The sequence below is a fragment of the Podarcis muralis genome, chromosome 7 (genome assembly GCF_964188315.1).
Source record: "Podarcis muralis chromosome 7, rPodMur119.hap1.1, whole genome shotgun sequence".
NCBI lineage: Eukaryota > Metazoa > Chordata > Lepidosauria > Squamata > Lacertidae > Podarcis > Podarcis muralis.
The window spans coordinates 65,848,394-65,871,577 of NC_135661.1; positions in this window are offsets into that span (position 1 = coordinate 65,848,394).

The following is a 23,184-nucleotide window of genomic DNA, read 5'->3' on the forward strand; positions in this document are numbered from 1 at the left end:
AAATGGAAGAGGGTTGATAATGATCCTATTTTAAGTCAAAAAAAAACAAAACAATTGTGTGGTGGGGAGTGTCTTGTACCATGTTTGTCCTTCAGTAACAGAAGTAAGAAGCCCTTGAAAGTGCTTTTAATCCGTGTTTCTCAATGTGGAAGCCATGGGCAGTTGCCAGGGAAGTCCAGGATTAAAAGTATAACCCTGTTTCCTTTCCTTTAGGGTTGAGGTTGGATGTATGGCCCTGGGTTGAGTTTATACTGTTAGCTGATTTGTCTGTCGTACATTTGAAGAGGTTTGCATAGCAATAACTGCAAAAATCTTTTCCAGCAAAAGTAAGAGCCTATTGTGACATCTTAAAGGCTAACAAATTTATTATGGTTTAAACTTTAATAGATTACAGCCCACTTTATCAGATGCACAAAGCTTGAGTTTTACACACGCACACATATTACACACACATACATAGACTGAAGTTTTGGGGAAGGGGATTATAAACAGTGAAGTCAGAGGGAAATTGAATGCAAAAAGTACAGAGGTGGTGATAATTATGTAATTAACAGGGGCCATTCACACAAAAAATAGCTGCTGATAACACAGACATCTTGTCATTGGTAAGCAGAGCTGCCCAAGGCATTTTGCTGCTTGAGGCAGAAAGCAAATACTGCTTCCCCTAGTCAAGGCATATATTTTGGCACCCAAGGCAGAGAATCACACGTGCCTCTTTCCCTTCCCAGGCAGTAAAAACAGAACAATCATAAATTTAAAAAACCTAACAATTTGCTGCCCTTTTATAACACACAAAACCAGGTGCCTCTGTCTGCTGAATGGTAGAGCCAACCATGTTGGTGTCGATTAACACATGTAATGTGAAAAACTATTGTTATTACTCAATAAATCTGTTAGTCTAATGTGGCACAAGAGTCCTCCTCGTTGGTGTTTGTTTTTAGTACTAGGAGAGGTCCACTCTGACAAAGTTAAGGAAGCTCTTGATTTGATTGTTTGCCACTAAGTGTAGGATATGGCTGGCATCGTTTGCTAAGCGTAGCAGAGCAATTTGCTCTGCAAGCATTTCCTGTGGAATAGTCTCTTTGCTTAGGCAAACAGTGGTCTGGTATGGGAACTGATGGATGGTCCATCTACAACAATTTCTTTTTATTTCTATTTTAAATACCATAATTGTGCTCTGCTACATATGGATAATGGAGTGCCCGGAGAAGGTGCAGACAAGCTTTTCCCACCCCAGCCACACATAGTTTTTCATTGATAAATTAACCAGTTGTTCCTACTCTTATCTCTCTTGCTTTCACAACAGCACCACCCTCTCCCACCCCAAAAATCCTCTCTTCCCAAAGCGCGCACACTCTTGCTTCCTCCTTCCCTACTTACACCCTTGATCCTATGACCAGATAAGCCCCTGTTGTGACTACGGAATGTGCACATAAATAGTATTAACATGAATCTGAACTTGAGATAACCCTGCCTGCAATCTAGGAGTTCGTCTGTTTGCTTGGCCTGTTCCACATGCAAATAAAAGTAACCAAACAAACAAAAAGAAAGAAAGAAGGCAGTTTAATTGGAGTAATGCACACGCATATACGTATTTCTCCCTTTTGCTAAGGGAAATTTGCAAGAACCGGCGCCAGGGGGCAGCACAGGGAGAGTTTTTGTTCTCTTCCCTGCAGTTGGGCCGTTTTTCCTCCTGATTGTGCTAAATGCTTATGTACCAATGTTTCCATTTACAAACCCTGCCTCCCCTCCCCCATCCTCCAGCTCTGCTCTGCCATTAACCCTCTGCGATGCTGCTGTAGCAGCAGCTTGCTATGGAGCCTGTTCCCCACCTCCCAGCTGACATGCAGCTTGGTGATGGGATAAATTGAAGGTCTCAGAAAGGAGACTGAGAAAGAGGAGTGGGGGGGGGGTTGGGGGGGGAGGCACACTAGTAGCAAAAAAAAATAAAGGGAGATAAAGCGGGGAGGGGGGGGGACACACACCGAACCGGGTTTGCCCCTTATTCTAGCCCTTTCTAAATCTGTAGGAGTATGGAGAGGTGGGGATGACTGCTGCTGTGCGCTTTCCAGATTTGGGGGGGGGGGTTAATTAACTCTCCGTTTGGGATAGTGGCGCAAGCTACAGCAGACTCTGAAACACACACACATACACCCATGGAAAAGTTAGATTTTCCTTGTTTGGAAGTAAGCAAAAGCCGACCTGCCTTCGATTTTAGTGGTCTGGGCGCCCCCTCGCCTTCAGAGAAGGCGCTCCACTATCTCACGATTCGGGGTTCACCCCTCCCTCACTCGCCCCCGTGTTTTTGAGTTGTGAGAATTACACGCGCCCATGGGGTTGTTGTGTTTAAATTGTGATTGGAAGGAGTGGGCTTTCTTCCGTGGACAACAAAGGTTCCTCGTTTCGCCCCACCCCAATTTCGGGGTTTGGGGTTCCGCTTGGGAGAAGTGCTTCTGCGCCCCTTGACTTTTAAAAAAAGTGTTATTGGGGTCATTCTGCCCTTCCCCCCCCCTGCTGTGTTCTGTAAACGGATGACAATTTTCCCCCCTTATGCAGGGGGTGTCTTTTGTGTTCCTGTTTGGACGACAGATACCAAACGCCTCTGCTCTCTCTCTTTTTAGGTCAAGTGTACATCTGTACCCCCTTTAAAATGTGCGGGGTTTGTGGTCTTTTTTGTTGTTGTTCAGACAGTGAGCGCTGTATGTGGTGCCCCTGTGACGATTACTTTTCAGTTCTGTACTCTTGCGCTGCCCTCTGGGCTTAGGCTCGCTTTTTACCTGACTGACTGACTACCCGCCCATTCCCCTCACAGTGTAGGACGTGCTCCCCGCCCCCCTCCTGGCCGCCCCACCCGCTCCTAAGCGGGAGTTTCCAGGAAGCGCTGAGCAGAGCCGCAGTATCGCTCAGCCGCTCTCTCTCGCTAAAACCCCTCCGCCGAGACTGTGGCAACCACGTCAAGTAGTCCCCCCGGTCTCGCTGCCGCGAGCCCTCGCTTTCTCATCCCCTTGCGAGGGTTAGGACGAGCGAAAAACAAGCCCGGCGCGTTCTGGGATTTGAAGGACGCTTCGGCCGGCGTGAAAAACGAAGTTGTGCGTGTAAATATGCTGTGTGTGAGGCGGGGGGAACGAGTCCCGGCCGCGGCGGCGGCATACAGTCGACAAACGACGGAGTGAGAGAGCCGAATATCTCGTTTTGCGAGAGGGGAGGGGAGTGAGCGGGAAAACGCGGTTCGGAGCTGGGAACAGCCTTTCCCTCCCCCACCCCCACTCCCTAGCCGGGGGCGCTTCTCACTGAGTTTCAGAGGCGCCAAGCTCTGCCGAGCCTGGGAGCTTCGAGCCTGTCCTCTTTACACAGAGTAAAGGGGGCGCCTGCTCCCTGCCTTTCATTTAGTCCTCCTCGCAAGCCGTGTGTATGTGCCAGTTTCAGCCAGACAACCCCCCCACCCCACCCGACGCACACACTGAGGGCGCCCCAGTTTTCAGTCACGGGGCATCCGCCTCAGATTTCTGTTGCCCAACCTAAGACGGACGTTTGCGGCGAAATAAATACCTGGGAGGGAAAAACACACACACGTTTTCACCCCTTCCCCAATTATTGCCGCACTACAAGAGTTTTAAAGTGTGGCTTTTGAAAATAAGGCAACACCCACCCACCCACCCCCACACACATACTCCACAGTGAATCCTGGAATTCACTTCATAAAACACCTCAGCAATATCAAGAGCCCAACTCAGTTAAGAATTGCCCCTTTATGTTTTATAAAGCATTCTCTGACCTACGAAACAACCATCCTATTAAGTACAGAGCTCCCTGGAAGCTGTGCACTTGGGTTTTTATACTGTAAACTACCCTGTGGTCCTCAGATGAAGGGTGATATAGAAATTAAATAAATAACTGCAGACACTGGACTATAAGACCTTCAAAACTGTGATAAGCCAGTCCTGCTCCATTTGTGGGGGGCATCTCCTGCACATTGCCCTAAACTTTGGCTCCAAAGCCCTGCCCTGACAACAGCCCTGAAGCTGTGCCTGCGGTCACAACATTTTTTAGAGAGAGAAAACGTTTCGTTGTAGACACCCTCAGGATTAGGGGAAATATTCCTTCATTTCTGTGGATCTTTCCCTCAAGTGTACAGATATAACTAGAGCAGCAAATTTGTCCTCTGAAATAGTGATGACGTCGCAGAATTGAAAGCAGGACTGGAGTGAAGCAGGGAGATGGGGAGCAAAGTTGGAAAGCAGGAAAGACCCTGCTTGTAGATGATATAGGGGTGGGTGGGTTAAGAACAAAGGAATCAGCAGCCTTTGGTGATTAATTTGCAGAAAATATGGACAGGAAAGACACAGGAATCATAGGAAGAAGCTAGTGGTGCTGCTTCCAATTCAGACATTCATTTCTCGCTGTGTTGCATCTGGTTCTGAGCTCTCATTCTGACAAGAGTGGAGGATTTAAGAGGAAATGCTGAAGGGAAAGCGGGATTTGAAAAGTTGGTGGATATTTCAGGAGGAAGTGCTAACTAGAACTTGGGCAGGCAACAAGATTTGTAAAACTTGGGCCAGCTTTCAACAGAGAGCCAGTGACATTGGCTCTGCTGATGGACTCATGGCCGAGGGCTTATCAGGGGTGTCCAAACTTTTTTCAAAGAGTGCCAGATTTGATGAAGTGAAGGGCCATGGGGGCCGACCAAAGTTGTTGAGCTTTTCTAAGGATTGGAGTTGTTGAGCTTCTTTTAGGCTTGAAGATGTTGAGGTTTTTTTAGGATTTTACCCCAAAATAGAAACTGCCACAGGGGCCATATTAAACTGACCCGTGGGCTGGATTAAGCCCCCAAAATGGACTTCGGACAGGCCTGGCTTAGATGGAGGCAAAGGGCTCTTTTAAAAATGTCTCCACAGTACAAACTACAACAGCAGCTTTGGCAGAGCCCTTTCCTTAGGCATCTCGGAGGCTCTCTACCATTTCCCAATATCTTGGCTTGCTCGCAGGAGAGAGTCACCAAGGTAGGAGAGGGCCATGCCAAAGCCTTCTTTGCTGTATATGCTGACAGAGAGTAGGTTAGAAAGCCTTTTGCTTGTGACTCAACTTGGAAGTAGCAGTGAGTGTCCTTGGGATCAGAGGATATGCAGGAGACCAGATGAAAAACTTTTAGGGGATGACTGTGCCCCCCAGGCTTTCCTCTCCTAAAATATATGTCAGTTAACACATGGCTTACAATTTCTAAAAGTATTGTTTTTAAACAGGGCCGCAGAGCGGTTAATGGGGCAACTGACAGAATCGTTCCTAATACACCTTCATTCCCATTGATTCTGCAAAAGAGAAGTTCTGAGCTCTACTTCTATGGCATTTTCCCCACCAAAATCAAATCCAGAGAAGTCTTGCTTTGTCAAACAGTAAGTATACAGTTACATGGGTTCCTTCCTTTGTGGAAATCACATTCTGGCAGAACTACAGCATATACCACATTTTTTCGGCCTTTAGTTTAAACCAGCTTATTTTTTAAAAATGGGGTTTTAAATTATCTGTCTTTCCAAAGGAAATAGTTTTCTCATTACCCCTTTCCACTGAGTATGTTATTCCCACCCACATGGAATGATAATCCTGAGTCTCTTTCCCAGATAAAGAAAATTCAGAATCTGGCCGGGCTTCTTGCACATTTTACTTTGCAGTACACTCTGCAAATCCTCACTCTGGATTTCTACCAGAGCTTCGCATCCTCCAATTAAGCTAGCTGGGAGACAGGGGCAAAAACAGTGATCATTCTGTAGACTTGTTTTCTACTGATTCAATTTCTACATCTCAGTTACCCAGTGTACCTATTAACCCTGAGAAAGAGGGCAAAATCCTAAGTATTCTCAAGCTTATTCTTGCTGTTTTTCTTATCCCATTTGTAGCTACAAAGGCTTCGCATCCTCCTGTTAGTGCTGCTGAATAGAGCAGAGGACTGATGAGAATTCTCAGGCCTTGCTCTGGTTTCCCCGCCCCCTCCATTACCCCATCCCCCCTCAAGGCTCCCATAACTTGCATCTCTCCTGTTAACACTGAAGAGAGGGGAATACAAGAAGCTCTGATGGTTCCCCCCCAGCTTTTTATATATATATTCTCTCTACTAGTCAAAACCTATATACACAGCCCTGTCTAATTACAAAACCCACAGCCAGCTTTGTTGTCACATCTGACTGACACACACAGCCCAACTACTCAGCTCAACAGAAAACAAAAACAGAACTGCCTGCATTTCACTTCTATTTACAGTGCTACCTGGGGTTCCATACGCTTCAGGTTCCATACGCTTCATGTTACAGACTCCGCTAACCCAGAAATAGTACCTCGGGTTAAGAACTTTGCTTCAGAAATCGTGCTCCAGCGGCGTGGCAGCAGAAGGAGGCCCCATTAGCTAAAGTGGTGCTTCAGGTTAAGAACAGTTCCAGGTTAAGAACGGACCTCCGGAACGAATTAAGTACTTAACCTGAGGTACCACTGTACATTTAATAGGCATTGATAATTCTTTATTTTTCTTATTATTATCATCCTCAAATATTCAGTTACTGCATAGTCCTTCAGATGCTTGATTAGCGCCCTTTAAAAAAAGGTAAATCTTTGTCATTTTTTCTGGATTGCAAAGTGTCTCTTTAACCCGGAGGTTTTCAACCTTTTTGTGTCCAGGGCTCCCCTGACCAGCTACATTCTTTGCCTCCTCTCCTCTCCTCTCCTCTCCTCTCCTCTCCTCTCTCTTTGGGAGTCCTTTGGGCAGCAGCTGCCACCACTGGTCTCTGAGTGGCCCCCATCCTAAAGAGAAGTGCCTCCTTTTACCACCCTACAAGGGCCTGGGAAGAGGCTACCCCCAGCCTTCGTGGTCTGACAGAGACTGGCCAAAGGTGAACCTAACTCAACTTGGGAGGCAGTAGTGGCAACAGCAGTGCCAGGCATTCAGCTCCCAGGCAGGAATTGCACACGGCAAGCATTTTAATTGCACACTTCTTATTTTTATTCACACACACACACACACACACACACACACACACACACAGTTACCAATGTGTTTTCCCTATACCCCTAGTTGATCATTGAGGCTACCCACTTACTTGGGAATAAGGTTGCAGAATACTGACCTGGGACTTTGGGAATACATTGTACTGACATACAGTCATACCTTGGATTACAGACGCTTCAGGTTTTGTTTTTTTGGGTTACGGACCGCCGAAACCCAGAAGTACCGGAACGGGTTACTTCCGGGTTTCGACAGCCGCGTATACGCAGATGCGCTGAATTGCAACCAACGCGTGTGCAGACACACCGCTGCGGGTTGTGAACACTGTGGGTTGTGAACGTGCATCCTGCAAGGATCACGTTCGCAACCCGAGCGTCCACTGTAATGGGGCTTCCTTATAAAGAAACTTGTATAAGACTCCTCTGTAAAATGCTTCTGATAACACATTCTCTGAGATGCTCACATCTTGATGGGCAAATTTGTGGTTCAGCTACCTAGGTAAAGGTAAAGGTACCCCTGCCCATACGGGCCAGTCTTGACAGACTCTAGGGTTGTGCGCCCATCTCACTCTATAGGCCGGGGGCCAGCGCTGTCCGCAGACACTTCCGGGTCACGTGGCCAGCGTGACAAGCTGCATCTGGCGAGCCAGCGCAGCACACAGAACGCCATTTACCTTCCCGCTAGTAAGCGGTCCCTATTTATCTACTTGCACCCGGGGGTGCTTTCGAACTGCTAGGTTGGCAGGCGCTGGGACTGAGCAACGGGAGCGCACCCCGCTGCGGGGATTCGAACCGCCGACCTTTCAATCGGCAAGTCCTAGGCGCTGAGGCTTTAACCCACAGCGCCACCCGTGTCCCTTCAGCTACCGATGTCAGCATAAATGTCCAAAAAGGGTGTGACAAGAGGAGATGTAGCTGGGGTGGAGATGCCCTTACATTGGATTCTTCAGCTGCTTTTGGAAAAAATGATGGGGCTTGAAGAAAGGCAAGAAATAATTATAGCAATGGCCTGTGGCAAAGTCCCTGTATTTGTTACATTAAAAAAATGACTGGAGAATCTGATGCATATTATCTCCAACCATCCCAAAACTCATTGTCAGGAGCGAGCCAGCAGTAAAGCACACCAAGGAGGTGGAAATAACTCTTTATTAGGAAAAAAGGAATCTGCGCAGGAGTGCCCAGCCCTAATGAGCACAGCAACTCTTTGCAGGGTCCTTTCCCCTATGAAGCAGTTGTGGAGACTTAATGTCCCTGCCCCCTCCCATAGCTGCCTAAGTCCCCTCCTCTCCAGGGTTATCCCCAAACTATCTGAGACTGTGCCTTCATGCCTGACTTTGCTCCTCCCACTTTATGCCTCTCCTGGGAGACCAGGAGTGAGAGGAGCTTGCCTCAACAGGATAGAGAGATACCTGTGCTTCTTCACCAGCCTGATTCTTCTCTGCTTCTTGGCTTCCCTCTTCTCCTGTTTGCATTTCTGCCTCTGAGTCTGGACTGTTCTCTGCCAGAGACTCTCCCTATTCACTGAGCCCTGTTACCTCTTTAGCTTCCAACACCTGCCCCCAGTCTTCTCTCTCTGACCACTCAGCCTTGTCCTATGAACACTCCCTGGGCTCTGAGTCTTCTTCCCTTGGGGGTTCCCACTACTCCTTTGCATCTAATAAGTCTCTGACACTTCTTCATGTAATGGACAGAGGGATGAATTTGCCAGTCTCATAGATCAGGCTAAAGATTACCCATAATATTAATTTATTCCAGAGCTGTAGCTGTGTTTGTTGCAGGAAAAATGACTAACAAATGTATTATTTAATAAGCTTTTGTGGACCAGAGCCTACTTAATCAGACGCAAGTAAAGTCCTATATCTCTACAGTAGTTGATGCCACCTGTAATAAATAGATAATAACACACCCTCTAGTCATATATATGTAGGCTCACTCCCAACAAAGTGTTATGAAGCCTGATTTATAATCACTCCTTACAAATATTTTTTATATACCAGTGTTATACGTGAGTGTTAACAATTCCGAAAAGGCAGGTTCTCAATATATGAATAAGCACTTTTAGAGTTTGTTTAACTTACCATTTTTCCACAAAAAACCCTTTTGTGAGTGCTAGTTAATGTTTGTGAAGCACTTTGAGTTAATAATCATGTGCAGTATTTATCAAATGCCTAAGGGAATAGGCACTGTAGAAGATCGCTATAATATAGACAGTCATTAAATGCAGTCTAGAAATCCAAGGCAAGGCCGAAACACACTGATGGAGGAAGCTTATTGAACACAGTGTGTCTTCCTTCTGAGTAAATGTGCGTATCAGAGAAGATATATAGGGTCTTTATCCTCAGATAAAAATATGATGCAGTACAGAGTTTTTTAATTGATTTTTAAAATACCAATTTTATTTTTTAACTAATTGATATTAATACATTGTTTGCAAACTCCAAGATGCTTATATTATAGTGTCCCATCATGACAACATCTTATTCATGGCATTTCTTGCTGGAAGAGATCCAGTCAAGAGTAATGCTGGATGGAGGCCAAAGGCTTGTATTTTGAAAAATGTGTTCCTTTGCAGAGAGAGAGAGAGAGAGAGAGAGAGAGAGAGAGAGAGAGAGAGAGAGAAGTGAGCAAGCAAAACAAAATATCCTTCAGCTTATTGCAGGCACTCACACTTTTAATGTATTCTGATACATTTTTACTACAGTATTGTGCTTAGATGTCAAGGTGAAATGTGTTGTAAAAACAAGTAGTGTGCTATAATAAACATTTTAGATTTTTTTTTTTCATTTTTTTAGGACAGGAGAGACAAAACCCTTAACTGAGAGTTATATGCAGCTCACATGCGGATGAAGTGCTCCTTTAAGGGCAATTTAAAGAAGTGCAAAGACATGCACATATGAACAGGTGGCTTAATAGAAAGTTGCTTGTGCCCTATCTTCTCTCCCAGTTATAGCAGGTTAAGAAGATTGTGTAGGGCTCCAGATTAGGAGACACCCTCCCCAATTTGCAGATGAGACATAAAGGAGAAACACATCAGCTGCATGTTGAGGTGGTAGGAAGAAGTTAGGAGGAAGAGTGACCTTATAACAGCACTGGGGAAACAGTTAAACAGGAAGGAGAAAGTGAGTGTGTCAGTGACAGGTATGTATGTGTTTGTGCATGCGATGGAAGACTGAAAGTTGAATATGGTAATAGACAGTCTTTATCAGGGATGTAAATTTATTAGGAAAAACAAATTTTAAATAGGGCAGTGATAAACATGACTTTCCCTTCTCTTAACAGGAAAGCAGAAACAATAACATGGGAAACATAGACTTTTATAGATCTTTATTGAACTACTGTTGCAATTACAATGCATCCATATTCAGGTAATTCATAATAGAATCAATATTTTCCAATTGTTGATATGTCTTTTCCAAATGATTAAACAAGCTTAATCTTTCTGTTGCCTCTTACTATCAACAAGCAGCATGCTGGTGTATGCAGCCCATTTACACCTCTCTTCCTGCAAGCATGGAAACTAACAAGGAAGGGCTAGCTTACTGTGATATGCCGAACAGGGAACCCAGTTGTTGCTTCCAAACAACTCTGGCTCCTTTGGAAACAACAAATCAGGATCCTGGGTTTGGAGAGTATGATAAACAAGCTCTTCCTGGTTAGTTTTATCTGTTTGTGTAAGGGAAGGGGTGAAGCAGGTGTAAGCAGTGAGTATAAGTCAGGGCATGACCAGTGTTGCTTGGTCATTTGGACCTAGGCTACTAGTTTGCATCTGTAAATTATCATTTGATGATGGTGGTAATGTTTGTGATGCTTGTTAGAATCTAATGCAGTGTCCACAATCTTTGGAGCTAGGAGCACATCTGAAAATCTACAAAACTATTGTGGCCAAAACAATTGGCAAAATAGCTGCAAAAAAACCAAATAAAACACTTAAAAAAACCCAAAACTGTCAGCATTCCCAAACCCAGACAACCCACCTCAACCAAACAACAAAAAGCCCCCCAAAAATCAAATCAATAAATACATGGGAGGGGTAGATGGACATGGGGGTGCCTGACAGTATCAGGATGCCATTATGGAGACCACAGATATAGTGTCTGACTTTGGCCTTTTTAGTCTGAAGTGAAATTGAAAATTGCTATGCAATTAAACAATAGAATAAATAATGCCGTGGGGCACAATTACTATGCTAAATTTCCATCAGTTACTGTAAATTTAGCACCTTATGATTTAGTTTAAATCTTGGAGATATTCCTCCCTCAGAAATTCTACACTGTTAGATTACTAGGAATACACCAGCGTGATATGATGCCAGTGTGTCCCCACTGCCAGTACAAGTCAACAAGCAGGGGAACAAAAAAGGAGCAGCACTGTGCATATGCTAGGAGAGGGGTGACTTTGAAACCTGACATCCCTCACATATCCCCTACACTATCCTGTACACTATCATATTGTTATGTCTACAAAATGCTTGTCTACAATATGCTTGTATTGAACTCAATAGAGACACAGCACACACTGCCTGCCTTACTTCTTCTCACTCCACCCACACTGCCGCTATGGAATAGAGAATTTGGACTAACTAAATCCAATCACAGCATACCAATATTGGTAAATAAACTGCTGACAGGAAGCCCATCACTCATATGACTGTACATGCCACATGAGGCTATAACTCTCACCTCATGATGTACACACAAAGGGAACTCTGATGACAGGTGTTATAGTAAAAGGGTGCTTTGCACAATGAGGGGGCATATTACAAAAACAGCAAGACTGAGAATGAAGTAGGAAGTACAGATGCTAACACTTCTCAGCATCTTCATAGGTCCTCTGCTTCAGGACTCCACGTACAAAAACCCAACAGAAACTCTCAATCCACTACCCCAACTGCGAATGCAAGTAAAGGGATGGGTGGGATGGGACCATGTTTCAAAGTATAAAAGGCTAGGATGAAACAACCCTGTATCATTTCAGAAGCACAATTTAATATGTTTACATACACCTTCTTGAATTAGCTATCAACTCTTGCTAGCATCTCCATGAACTCAAGACCATAGCTACCTTAATCAGATGTGGCAATTTCTGCCATATATATATAATATATATTTCAGTATAACCACCCTATACAGTGGTACCTCAGGTTACAGACGCTTCAGGTTACAGACTCCGCTAACCCAGAAATAGTACCTCGGGTTAAGAACTTTGTTTCAGGATGAGAACAGAAATCGCGCAGTGGCAGCGGGAGGCCCCATTAGCTAAAGTGGTACCTCAGGTTAAGAACAGTTTCAGGTTAAGAACGGACCTCCAGAACAAATTCAGTTCTTAACCCGAGGTACCACTGTACTGCCCATTACATCAGAAAAGTTCCATGGAGAATTAAGAGCATAGTTAAAAATAAAAGGATGCCAAAAGGGTATTAATTGCCCCTAGTGTAACAGTGAGTAGTGTTCTTTTGTCAGATCTGTGGCAAAGCAGGTATTTTCCAATTGCTTATTGATTCTGCTGAGGCTATATGAGTTTGATATTATATTTAGAAACTGCATTACATTTCTAATATAGATGCAAAATTCTACAGGCGTATTTAGCTTGAGTGGTTCTTACACATTTTTAAGGCCCATATCAACTTCTTGGCCACCTTTTCTGATATACACCTTTCAGTTTTAAGCTTGTTTAGCAAACAATACATTTATTCATTATGTACAATAAAAGGATGAGCACATGGAGGATGCATATACCATGCTTTATAGCACAACATTTTGGATACTTTCTGACAGTACAATCCTATGTATATTTACTTGGAGATAATTCTAAGGGGCTCAATGCGACCTATATAATGAACTGGTTTTTGTATGGTTTAGTGCTATATGGAGCCCAAGTCAAGCATTAGGCTCACATGTTTGCCCTTCACTCCTCATCCACCCATGCAGCCAAGAGGGCTTAATCTGTGATTACTTTCAGTATCAACACATCTTGGCTTAAAGTTATATGGAAGCCAAGAATCTTGGTTAAAGCAAATAATAATTAATTGCAGATGAGCCAACTTTAAACCATAGGTTATGAATCTGGTTTGTTTGAGTAACCATTGTTGGTTTTAAACCAGGATTCCTGGTTTGTTCATAACTAAGCTGAGATTATTTGAAATGGAAAGTAATATTGGCAGAAGCCTTCCTCCTAGCTACATTAAAGAAGGTGGAGGAGTGGGGAGTGCATGAGTGAGATACTTTGCTTGGGTTTGTCCGCAATACCATGATTGTTTTGTGTGAATCAGCGTAGTGTGTTTAGGACTACAGCTTGAATCTTCTAAAATCAAAATCACTGACCTGTTGGTTTCATCAAGATTGATTATATTTTACATTTTTAAAATTGGCCACTTCTTATATATACACGTCATTACAGTGGTACCTCGAAAACTGAAAACCAAAAGTGGAAGCCTCAAAACGGAAGCCTCAATATGGAAAACTCAAAACGGAAGCCGTGTTTCCTGTTCAACTTCCAAGGTATGTTCAAAAACCAAGGCACTTCCGTGTTTTCGATGTTCGAGTTCCGAAGCGTTCGACTATGGAGGTGTTCAAAAACTGAGGTACCACTGTATATCTGACCCTCTACAACCGTTCTTCATTTCCTAATATGTTGAAATGTCTAGGGTTTGAGGAAGCAAATATTAGAAAAGAGGTCAGGGAAAGTAGATTAAAGAACTCAGGAGTCAAAGCAAAATATAAGCTAATGAGAAAATAGGTGAGCCTTCTGGTTTCCTCAAAGAAAGCTTCATTTGAGGAGATAGCAAAGTGAGAATTGAATAAAAGCAAATGAACATGGAGAAAGTTGAGAAGCAGGAGGATAACAGAATAAAGGATAAAGAGGAGTGAATAAAAATATCCAGCTGACTAGAAAAGTGTAGCAATCAAATGGAAATGGAAGATACAATGTATGCATAAATGGATACAATTCTGAAAAAGTTTGAAGGAGGAATCCACCAATCTATGTGGAATGAAAAGAAAATAAAGAGTAAAAGCAAAGCAAAGTAAATACTGTGGTACTTTGGGTTAAGTACTTAATTCGTTCCGGAGGTCCGTTCTTAACCTGAAACTGTTCTTAACCTGAAGCACCACTTTAGCTAATGGGGCCTCCTGCTGCTGCCGCACAGCCGGAGAACAATTTCTGTTCTCATCCTGAAGCAAAGTTCTTAACCTGAAGCACTATTTCTGGGTTAGCGGAGTCTGTAACCTGAAGCGTATGTAACCTGAAGTGTATGTAACCTGAGGTACCACTGTAATAAATGTAAGTAACACTACATTACATTTTATAAATTACTTGTATACATGTATGAGGACCATGTTATGCATGGCTTATTAATAGCAATTATTTTCAACATAAATGAGCACAGGTTGGATAGTTTGCCAAACCATAGTTTGAGTTTCCAGACTACAGGAAACAAACCATGGTGTAGAGCTGCTTGTCTGTGTTTGTTGGCTCCCCCTCCTCAAAGAATTTTGGGAGTGCAATTTGGGGAGAGTACAATACTAAAATTTATCTGTTGAGAATCACTTGCCTCTCTCACAGAAACTACAGCTCCTGTACTGTCACATAATCACATTTAACACCTTATTTCTTGCTCGAGTTGTGTTTATCATACTTTGTTGGTGTTTTGAACTCTGCTTATAATTATAGTCATTTTTGTATTTATGTTTTTAAAACTAATAGCCAAAAATAATGTAATTAAGCAAAGGTATGGCAAATTTTAATATACACGTCTACTCAGAAGTAAGTTATATTGAGTTCAATGGGTCTTACTCCTAAATAAGTAGGTATAGGTGTGCAAGCTTAAAGAGCATGCAACCTCATGTCAGAGGATACCTGATCATCTGAAGTAACTGCTAAAGTATGGATTGCCTGCCAGGGGCCTTGTTGACAAGTATTAAACCATAGTTTAAAATAAAGTATGGTTTAACATGCGCAAGCTACTTGCTCTTCTCCTGCTCTTGATTGTACTGTGTGGGGAAGGAAACAAGTCAGAAAGAGCCTGGCATGTCATGACATGCAAACACAGGCTCATGATTTGTTTCCTCCAATCAAACCACAAGCAGTAAGTTTAAAACAAAACTTGGCTTATACTCATGGTTTGTTTGAAGAGAAACAAACAATGAACCTGGGTTCACGTCACAATAAACCAGATTGGCTTGTTTCTTCCCACATATGGCACAGTCAGAAGTGGTAGGGGGGAGCAAAATGCCAGTGTGCATTACACCAAACTACCAAACTAACAGTTTAACATTGCGTGTGAACTGGATGGGGTGGCTGACTTCATAATTATCTTAATTCTTGAGCCCTTTCCCTGCAGTATTCCAGTGAGCCCTGTTGCACAGATCTGACGGCTGAAGCCTTGAGAATGCCTGATATTGCATGAAAGAAAGAAAAGAAATCTCTCATTCAATCACAACAAATACCCAAATGAATATACATAATAAGCACGAGCCCGTTTTTTCCATGTTATAGGAAGAACAGCATATGGCTATTCAGGCAAGCTGATTCTGTATGAAGGGAAATAAAAAAATAACAGTGAATACTGTATAACATTACACTGAATTTGGGCGTCATTTGCCTGAGCCTGAAGAAGTCTTAGGTTTCTTAAGCTGTCCAGCCTCAGACCTGTCTAGAGGAAGGATCACTGTAGTTCTCCAAGTACAGTCTGACACAGAGAATTTGCTGAGCATGCTTGTATTCTAGGGATAGGTCAGCCTAGCTTCTACTCACTGTGTATTTCATGCTTCTTTGCACTCTTGTGACCTGATTGGCTTTTGGAAGGGAGAGAATCATTTATATTTTGGTTTTCCTTTGCAGGGTCCCTTCATTTTTGTTATGTTACTTCATATTGTTGGTTTGTTACAAGGTAGATTAATTTAAATCAAACCAAATTAAATAATTGATTTAAATGAGATTCACCATTTATACATTCTTTACTTTCTGAAGGAAGGCATTCTTTCTAGAAGATATAACTATTGAAATATGTTGATTTATGAAGAAATAGACCCTCTGCATTGCACTTGGAATGATGTTGTGACTTAAAACAATAGACCTTAACTATATTAATTTGTTTCACAATTAAACAGTTTCATATCCTTATTAACTGAACATTTTAGTAACTGCTAAATAAAGGCAAATTATATATTTACTTTAAATATACAGAAATTAGTACTGATATTAATGAACAAATAATTGAAATTCCATGATGGATATAAAATCAAATATTATTAATGAAACATCTGAAACAGGGTTTGTTAGGTTTCTGTTTTGAAAAAACACATTTTCTCTGCTGTTCACAATAACATTTCCAAGGCAGCTTACAACATAATTTAAAATAATTAACACTGAAATACTTGAGGTTGGGGAACCTTTTTTCAGACAGAAGGACCTATTCCCTCTTGGGCTGCCTTCTAGGGGCCACATGCCAGAGGTGGGTTAGGCCATAAGCAGAGCTGGGCAGAGCAACAGATGTGAATGTTAACTTTTGTACAATGGGTATATTCCAGCCAAACTACACAACTCGCATATCTTCATCCTCTGTGTATGCAAACAAGAAGTAGTATCATAGCACAAGGACACATTCCATCTGGGAAAAAGCACGAAGGAGAGTACAGAGCAGTGTTGATGAGGGATGTGGCCTTGGAAGAGTTTTGAGGACTGAATAGAGAGGCTTGGAAGGCCATATCTGTCCACAAAGCTTGAGGTTCCCCACCCCTGCTATACCTGCTTATCTTATAGCAAGTACCACTGCATTCAGTGAAAGTTACTTCTTTGTAGACATGTATAGGTAGTACCTAGTGAGTGGCTGCTGATTTTCATCTAAGCAACCAAGCAAGTTCATATGGGAGTAGGCAGTCCTTCAAATACCCTGGTCCTAGACTTTCTTATTACTTCTTCCCTTACCAAGCTTTGGAGCTTCTTTCCTGACTTGTTAAATCTCTGTTTTCCATAATGTCTGAAATGGAAGACTGTCAATCACTGCATGTACTTTTAAACCAAATTTATTTGTTAAAAGTAAAAGTAATATCATTTAAATTTTAAAATTTTTATTTAATCCAAAAATGATGATGCTATACCAGTGCTCCATTGTTCTTCCCAATATCCAGTTCAAACCTTTCCAGCTGCATTTTAACCCTATGTTTCTTGGTTGTGTTTAACTTCAGCCAGAAAATAGCCAAACTGATTCTATACATTCTTCTGAATCCTGGTCTTTCTCAACCATTTAATAACTGAAATATATTCCACTATAAATATGCAGTTTTATTTCTGTCATCTTGGAATGTCTGTAGAATAGGGATGGGATAGAAATTTGATTCAGTTTGCATTTAAAGGCAAACCTATCTAATTCACACTTTCCAAAATAATATGCAAACCAAAACACAGCCATCCTTCAAAATTCACACTTCTCTAAATTTTGCAATGCAGTTCTCCAGCCATGTAATGTGTACAAAAATCCATATGCTAGGGTAGTGTGCATTAAATGCATATATTAGTGATGCAAAAGTGCATTATAGTATGGAAACTTGGTTTGTAAAAATGTGTATATTAGTAGAAATTCACTGATGAATTTTCATGAGGACTTTTTATTCACAAACTGATGTCCAAATTTGGAGTACTGAACTTAAGGTTGGAAAAATGGGAACCTGAGAGAGACCAAAATTGATAGATATGCCAATACCTAATATAGATGATGTATACAAATAAGGAACATGGCAGAGAAATTGTTTGTTCACACTGAAGCTTACTGAAGCTCCAGCGTGCACTCCATTGATTCATAGGGCTTGTACCACATTGTTTCTGACCATTAACTTCTTTAATAATTACTGAATGAGAAATTATACCAGTGTTTAAACAGATTATCCTGTATAAACACAGACCAACCCTGGATTATCCTGTATCAGAAGGTTGTTTTTGCCAGGATGGTTCTTGTCTAGTATTCTCAGAAATCAGGGATGGCCAGCCTTTCAGCATCAGGGCTTCTGTATCTTTAACAACTATGTAGGTATTCCAGTAGGTGTAGTTTGTCATGTCTCAGTACTACAGGAATTTGAAAAACTGTGTGTGCCAAACTTCCCTCATCTACTGTTAAAGGGACAAGGCCTGTTGACCATATAATGCAGGTGCGCTGTCAATTGCATGGGTTTCCAGTCTACTTCCAGGCCCAATTCAAAGTGACATTTTTATAAATATGGCTCTTCAAGGCTTGGAGTCAGAGTACCTGATAGACTACCAGTTTCCATATGAGCCTACCCTTACACTAAGGGCACTTCCAGACTGTGACTATTTTGGGTGGGATTCAATCACATACAGTATTGGCAAATTCAGGTTGCTCAATGAAAAATTGATTCAGAGCTCTTGCACAACAAATCTGCTCCTCTAAAAGATCAAACTTTTTGATATAAGGAAAATGACAGAAAAATGCACTGGAAAGTGTATGATAATACTTGCTTAATGCAGAGTCCTCTAACACCCCCAAAAACAGATCAAAATAAATGCTCAATAAATAGCTGAAGTTGTCTATCACCCTGCAAACAAATTAGGATGAGTGCTTAGTAAACAGGTTGTCTGGAAGTAACATAAGATCTTCAATAGAGGCCCTATTCCATTTGTTGCTACAACCTGAAATACAGTAATGACTACTGGGGAGAAAGGCTTTTCAATGGTGGGATCATTTGATGCCTACCTTGCTTTTGTTCTGGCACCAGGTGAAGATTTTCTTAGACTTTTAAATTCAGTTTGTTTTATCTCAGCTGATTTTTTTCTGATGATTTTAGATTTTTCTGTTTTTATCTGTGTTTGTGTTAATTGTTTTATTTTGATTTGATTTTAGCTTTTAAATGACCCTAGATTTTAGTCATAGAGTAGGCTCAGTGAAATCATTGGACTTAACAATTAGTTAAGTTTGACTTAGTTGGATATCACACATAATAAGTAAAGTTAAAGGAATCCTAAAGCTTGAAGGTTGGCATATTATATTTTAGCCTTAGGATAAATGCTCAATTTGGGTATCGTCACCGTCCTAAAGCAGCACTGTGGCACAAATTTATAACTGCACAAGGAACAAAACAGCATTAAAAGAGCAAATCAGGTGGAAATAGACCAATTGATGCACTGTCATCTTCCACATCATGTAACAGAAGGAACAAATTGGAAAAGACTCAAAGGCAATCAGTTTGGCCCGTACGTATTAATTTTGATACATGTCAAATACACTTATGTGTACTTGTCACCATGTTTATAAAGTATTTCTGCTCCGACCTGCACACTAGTTCTATACATTTAGTTAGATGAATGTTACCCACCCAGGTCCTGCTGACATATTTGTTAGTTTATTCATCTACGTTGACAATTTATGCCACTTTTCAAGTGAACCTTACAAAGTGGTTTAAGTAAAATCATGGGTAAATTGTTATGTCTACTCCCTCATACTTAGAGGCTCTGCCAAACATGGCTACCAATTCTCATCTAATATCCTACACTAACCTCAAGAGCCACAAGCACTCCTGGCCAAAATGTAAAATAATTTCTCTGCTATGGTGGCTGAGCAAGTGTGAGGCCAGCAATATTTCCAGTGCAGCATATTGTTGTATTTGCTAGATTTCTAGGAAGCTTTTCCCCACTTTAAACTGGAACCACTTGCACTATGCAAAGATATTATCTAATGGAGCTTACAGTATGGATACTACATGTCAGCTGTTGACTTAGAGTGGACAATCCTGGAGTATAAGAACAATATCAGAGCATTAATGTACCACAGAAATAGTAAACTTCAGATTAATGTTTTCCCATATGGCTAGGAGCTAATGATGTATACAGAACATAAGATTTTTTTCTTGCACGTTATTGTACACTCCCAATATTTCCCCCAGTGTTATAAATACTTTCTCTCTAAGGAAAATTCTGACACAGCTACATGCTTCTGCTACCACAAAACTACAAATGCTCAAAACAAGCTATCTCTAAAAAGCAAAATATTATTACCATATATTTAGCAAAAGCTAGTGTTTACCACCATCAAAGGCTATGAAAAGTTTGTTCTATTTACCTGTCTGATGGCAATGTAACTATGAAAAATCTAGTGAACTCCAGGGAATAAGCAACATATCAAGGGCAGAACCTTACTGGTTTCAGTAGCTATACAATTAGCCAAAACATAAACCTTGATTATTCATAATTTTCCATTGGGCTGCCATATACACCATAGCATTCGGTTCTTGGGTGAAAAATACAGAATGTGGCATTCTGTACTATGCTGATTTCTCAACTAATACTGAAGGTGCACACAACCCCAAATGTTGGTGTGACAAATTGAAATTTGTTTACACATCAATTTTAATACCTTAAATACAAAAAGATAGCTTATAATACCAAAATAATACAGTCTTACATCACTTTGTTTATAAATGAGAGGTAGCTAACCTGTAGCACTCCAGATGTTGCTAGACTACAATGCCTTTCACCCCTGACCCTAAGCCATGCTGGCTGGGGTTGATGAGAGTTATAAACATAGTATGTAATTATTTAACTGTATCCACAATTGAGTGGTAGTTGCCTTAATACCATATGGTAGAGCTGGCCCTGATGTCAAGTCACTAAGAATGCTCACACTTCCTTTCAGAGTTGCATTGTTTATATTCAATTGTAAGCTGCCTTGAATATAGCAATTTTAAAATCAAAATAAATAGAAGGGAGCATTTTACAATTTCTCCTAATATCACAGCTGTTGAGGAGAGACCTCGTCTTGTTCCATAATGCTAATGATGCAAGAGCTGCAGAGATTTTTGAAAGGAAGGATTGATGGGCAGGAAGGAGTGCTTAACCTTTTTCTCTTGCTTGCTGATTTTACCTTGCAAACCCCCTACAAGCAATGTTTAGCCTGTTGTTCTCTTGTTATAACCCAGAATAAAGCCCCACTAGGGTAAAAGCAGTCTCTCAGGCTATTTGGCAGCAGGATTGAAGTACATGAGTAAAAACACCTCCTCCTCCCATCTGTTGATTCACCAACCAAACCCCACATCCATGGGCATAGCAGGAAGGGGCAGGCTCCCCCCTAAATAAATAAAAATACATAGCTAACTGAGGTTCTGCCCCCCTAACAAAACGCCTGCGCCTCCTAACAAAAACCTTGCCTACGCTCATGCCCCCACCTTTGTGTCACCTTAGCAAATGTGGTTTTGGGAACACACGTTTGGCAAGGTGGCGTGTAGTTCCACCTTCCTACAAGAACTCTTTCAGGGTGTAGATCTGGCAACCTATTTTGTGCTTAGAATTTTTTATCAACCCTTCCCCATATTGTTCTGTATATTGTGTATGTGTAATTTCAAACATTTTGTCCTTCAGTTTGTGCATAGGTAGTGAGTTTTATAACATTTTTATACCGGTACTTCCTAATAATGGGCTTTAAAATTGAAACAATGGCAGATGTTTAGCTAACATACACTGCCATATCTTGAAAGATCAAGAAGGGTAGGGAATACAGTCATAATTCCTCAAAGCTGATAAATTTGCATAACATTTATTATTGTTTCTCCTGAATCCAAGTGCCCTCTCCTACTGCACAGTCTAAACATGTTTACTTAGAAGTAAGTCCTACCAAATTTACTGGCTTTCATATCATAGTAAGTATTCTTAGGATTGTATCATTGGTGAAAGAAAGCAGGATTTCTCTTCTTAGTAATACTCCATTCCTATTAGCTCCTTGTCCATATTTTCTGTCTGTTTCATTTTGTTTGGAAAATGGCAGGGTAGAATGTGTTTGGTGTAACCTTAATCCTGACCAGCATCTGGGCTCTGTTTAAAAAAAAATAAAGCAGCTTCGAACAGAGGCTTCTGTATACATTTGCATGCTTTAAGTATAGAACGAATATTTTAAGATCCAGAACAAAATATGTGATATTTTCTTTTGTCTGGAAACAAAGGCTATATCCAGATTTTATTTTTTTATTATTTTAATGTAAATGAAACGTAACTGTGGTATACAGATGAATATGAATTCTCTTGTACATCAGATGTTATCAAGAGTGGCATTCTCAAACATGATACCCATTGCAATCCCATGCACACTTTGCTGGGAGTAAATACTGTATTGAACATAGTGGGGCAAGTAGACATGCAGAAAACTGCACTGTAAATAACTTTGTTCTTTTTTGCTGTTTGTGCTGTGTTTTAATCTTATTAATTCAGAACAGAAACTGTATGAGGAGGCCACATGTTTAAATTTGAAATGTACATCATGGCCAATCTATGGTTTGCATTTGTGTTATAAATCAGATTAAGCCTTGTGGGCAAAAGCAACCTCATACTCCAGTACTACTCCCGCATATTTAGGAATAAGCTCCATTAGTCAGTGGGTTTTATTATTGACAGTAAATATATAATATTCAACTGATCGAATACAAGAGAAAACGATAAAGAAGAATAGAGGGTTTAAAAAAAAGAAAAGAAAAAGAAAACATTGATCATTCAGGGGCACTTAATTGAGAATTTTCACATATAAGGTACTGATAACAAATTTCACTCCTCTGTTATAGTTTTACTTCAGCCTTCACAAGCTTTTCCTATCAAATGTGCAAAGACCCATAGTTTCAGTAAATAACACAGAATAAGATGTTGATAATAGCTTTTTGGGACCCTAAGGTCTTTCCTGGCACAACACTGTGACTGCCCTAAGAACCAGGAAGTCCTTGGTTTTCAAATTTTACCCACTTTCATTGTGTACACTTTCACAAGCCCACTCTGTGATGCAGTGGTTTGAATGTTGGAGTAGAACTGGAGAACCCAAGTTCAAATCCCAACCATATCACTGTGGGCCAGTCACAAAATCTCAGCCTAACCTAGTGCATCACAGAGTTTTGTGTGATGATAAAATATAGGAGAGGGCCATGCACAGTGCCTTGAGCTCTTTGGAAGAAAGGTGGAATATAAATGAAATAAATCAGTAAGCCTCAGTAAGCTCCACAATCTGTATGATGACTGTTTGAGGTTGTTTGAGGCTTACAACAAGGTAGTGAATGTTGAAGAACTTTGAACACTTTAAAGTACTTTATAAATTATTTTTCTTATTACTTCCAGACTATTGGCTTTATAAGCACAAATATGGCACAATATCCAGGCATTGTTCTCAAGGAAGTCATTTTGTTGTATTACTGTGAAGATGCAGTTATTTTTCTATCTAGT